The sequence below is a fragment of the Pinus tabuliformis genome, chromosome 7, assembly GCF_031772625.1.
Source record: "Pinus tabuliformis cultivar Carrire ecotype Pingquan chromosome 7, CPIR1, whole genome shotgun sequence".
NCBI classification, from domain to species: Eukaryota; Viridiplantae; Streptophyta; class Pinopsida; order Pinales; family Pinaceae; genus Pinus; species Pinus tabuliformis.
Window position 1 is genome coordinate 1508080347 of NC_142293.1, and position 4408 is coordinate 1508084754.

Genomic DNA, 4408 nt, shown 5'->3' on the forward strand with positions numbered 1-4408 from the left:
AAGAGTTGTCCTTCTCCCACGTGATTCACCCATCTGTCGTAGGGTTGATCTAGTATTCATCCCGCGCAGTTAGCTTATATATCTACTCAATGTCATTGTCTTCCTCATAATCACAGGTTGGTTTAGTATACCCTACACCTTCGGCTGGATCCAATGGCACAATCACCCTTAGTTCTTTCTTTTCAAATGTCATATTGTGCTTCTTCATATTGATGATTGCGTTCATATCAAATGCCCAATCAATTCCAAGAAGTGTTGGATAAGGGTTACTGTCATCCACTATTTTGATCACTTCAAAGTCGGCTATGGCGCGCACCCCTTCAATATCCACAGTTAGTCCATGTAGGCACCCCATAGGAATAATCTTCTGTTGATTATCCAATCTCAGCTAAATCGGGGACCACTATAGCGATGTTCTTCCCATTCTATCGCAAGTTTTCTTTGGCAGAACATTTGCATCAGACCCTAAATCCATTAGGGGACTTTTGAGGTCTAAAATGGGCCTCCTAAGGAAATTATAAAATAATAGTGCAAAGAATAAAGTAAAATTAGATGACACCATAAAATTTTAGAGGGAAAAAAGAAAAAATTGTTTTTTCCACTTATATTTTCAACTTATCTCCTTATGGGTTTACTCAATTTTAGAGCAACAATGGGGTTGTGTTATATTCTTTCCACAACCAGGGGGTTAGAGGGGGGGCAGAGTCCCCCCTTTGTTGCGCTGGGCACAACGGATGAGTCACAGGGGGTATGAGGGGGGAAGTAGGCCCCCTCTACGGGGTCTGGGGCAGCGTCCTGGGGAAAAAAATTGGACCCTACATTAGGTGGGCGGACCTACCTACGGTTTTGTGCATGGATTTCGCACATGGTTTTTAGTGCAATGTTTTTCGGTCGATGGTATTTTTTAGATCCGGTAAAGGGAGTTATGATTATGTTCTAGTCCAGGGTTTATGGATGCTTCAGAATGTATATATATGTATTGTAACATTGAAAGGAACATAATTAAAAATCAATCTAGTAGTCCTCGTTTTTGGATTTAGAGGAAAATCTCTGTGTATATTTGTTTTATGTGTTATGCTCTAGCCATTGTTTATTTTCTTTTTTTAGAATTCGTATGCAGGTAATTTTTGTACAGGGTTAAAACCTACAATGACAACACTCCTTCGATGCAAAATTTTATTCCTCATCCAAGAAGTACCCATGTTGCATACTTTCTATGGACCCTTCTACATGAAAAATGAGAAATACATGAAAAACGTGATTGCAATCACGTTTTTTCATGTGTTTCTCATTTTTCGTGTAGCAGAGTCCATCAAAATTATACAACATGGGTACTTCTTGGACGAGGAATTAAATTTTGCATCCAATGAGTATTCCCTCTCGAAATTTGAGTAAATCATTATGGAGATAAGTTGAAAATACGAGTTCAAAAAGTAGTTTTATTATTTTATTATTTTTTAATCCTTTTACTTTTTTACTCCAAAAATGGTGAATCATCCCCCATGGTTGACATCATTAGCTTGAATCTTACTGGTTCTTATAAAGTTTATTTTGGTTGTATATTTTTCTTAGGAGGCCCATTTTAGAGCTTAAAATTCCCCTAATGGAGAATTACCTAGTCCATTTACAATTCTCCAATCTGTGCAGTCAATCTCATTTCACGACTAGTTCTCTTCTTACTTTTTCCCACCTTATGTATTGCGTGTTGTTCTAGTAGAGGCTTATTCTTACCAGTGAAATTATCTATCAATTCTTACAGTCCTTCTACTACCTTCTTATCCCTTAGGGGTTTCATACAGGTTTTTAAAAATGATGCTAATAATGACATATCTGTCTCCAGCGCAGTAGTGGTCTCTTCAGACTTCCCCGAATTCTGAGTCTTTGATGTAGAAGCTCCTTCATCTGCAAAGATCCTTTTTTCTTCCATAAACGTTTCCTTCACCTTGTTTACATCAAATCTCATTTCCTTATCAGCAACTTTGCGAACCCACACATCGGCTTCTAGTTGTTTCCCCTTATCTTCTCTAGTATCTACATCGCTCCACGTAACAATATTAACACTGGGCCCATCTTCGCAAGGCTCTGACCTCATCATCTGCATGTTCTGCATAGGATGTTGGGTCTAAGTCTTATTTTCTTGCATCTTTTGCGATAAGCACTAGGAAATCTTCTATAACATCGTCAAACTGTCAACAATATTGATAAGAAGGGTGTGTTGGATTCTGAAAATCACGTGCAAAATGACCTTCTTCCCCACAATTGTAACAGATGATTTGAACACAACCCCTTCTAGCTCCTCCTTCTCTCCCTCTTCCACGGCGTTGGAATCCTCGACAGACCGCAGTTGTGCCATGATCTTGAGGACGATTCTCTTCCTGCATTCTATACGTAGGGGTTATATCCATCATTAATTCATAACTTCGACAATGGTGCTCATCATGACCTATAGATTTTCATAAATTGCAAAACAACTGCTGGGGGGTCTGTACAAACTTCTGTAGTAAATGATAATTGTCTGTAGCATGCTGTCTTGTAACCTGACAAATAGTGCACCATGGTGTTACTCCCGTCCTCAGCTTAGCGGTATTTTCTGGCTTTAGGGGGACAGGGTCTCCCCCAATAAGATAATTCTGATAGACCAGGAAATGGTCCTTATCATGACCATGGACTTTGCATTTCAAGCACCAAACTTCTACGCAAACCTCAGGTTGGGCTTTCCTTCCTCAGACTACTTGCCCATACAATGATCTTAAATTATCTTCTGACTTCCTATGACTTGCTATAATTCTTTATATAGTTTCTTCCATTACAATACCATGGTTCGTGAACCATGGGCGGGTCACAAAACATCCTATATTATAACAAACTAAGGGATTAAAGTCCCTTTGACTCTTATGACCTTCGTACTCCACTCTTATAAATGCAAAGAATTTACATAATTAACAAAATTAGTTACAAAATTTACCCCAGGGGACCCTGTCACAACATCAACTCAATCATGATCACGACATAATTACTAAATAACATAAGATCAAGATTAAGAGAAGTCCCTTTATTCATTCACAACATGCACAACATTGAGAACAATAGTTCCCAAATTAGCGAAGACATTCGATGCCTCAGATCCATTTACTTCACCTTTCCTATTACCTTTCTCATGATTTTACTGCCACCATCCATTTACGATAATAAACCCAGCTAGTGCAACTGGATGTCATACTCTTGCCTTCATATGCCCTTTACTCATGCACCGAGCTTCATCCGGGTATTACATTACCTATTGGGCTTCATTCAACTCTCCCCAAGCTCCATCAACTTTCCTCTTTCCCACCAATTCCCGAGACCCTCAAACATAAAAGGCAAGAACAAGAAACAAACAAGAAGCAAACCATGAAATACCAATAGCAATACGACACCACAAACAAAGTGGCATGGCCATGCACAAGACACAAACAAAACTGCAAATCAAACACAAGCAAATCAAAAAACACTGAAAGAACAAGACTAGCAACAAACACCATGACTCAAACTTGTGGTTCCCAATGATTCCCAGCGAAAGCTCAACCGAAGCCTTCTTCAAGATTTCATGGCAGTCTCTTTGTCATGCAATTTCTTGTATCATACTACCATAAACACATAATTGTCTGTGTATAAACAAATATAACAATATACCAATTATCTTACCTTGTTGTGCCAAGCATGTTGCCACATTGTACACCTGCACAAATCATTCCTCAAGGGATTCCAATTCCCTAGAAACTGGCTAATATATCTATCAAATACATGTTTAGGAATATAACATATATCCACATAATGTCAGACAAAATTTAGGTTAAGAAGACTTCATGTATTCAAATCATTCATTCGTTTGGAATTGTGGTTTCCAAACATAACCAAAGGAATCCTCACCCAATTCTCTTATTTTACCTTTTTACCTTAATGCAATCAAGTCTTACTATGTATTGTCACATCACCCCGTTGTTAGCTATATAAACAATTCAACTATTACCTTGTCATGCTAATACCAAGCATGTTTCCCTGCAACTGTTTACACATGTCATTCACATGTTCCAAAAATCAAGACATCATGTCTATTAATCTGAAATCAACATTTACCAATACTAACAACCATGTCATAATCAACTAACAGTCATTACTCATACTACTACAACTAGCATGTACTCACACTCAAGCGCATATCAATTATCTTAGCACATATGTGTTAGAACAATCATCTTAAAACAATATCATCTCTTCATGCAATCTTATAGATGCAAACTCATATCATGCAACTAATCGAACATTCAAGCAATATATAGACGACATAATAGGCACCAAACACCCAAACACAAAATAGACGAAATAATCAAACATGCAAGCACCAAGTAGACGACATAAGAAGACTCAT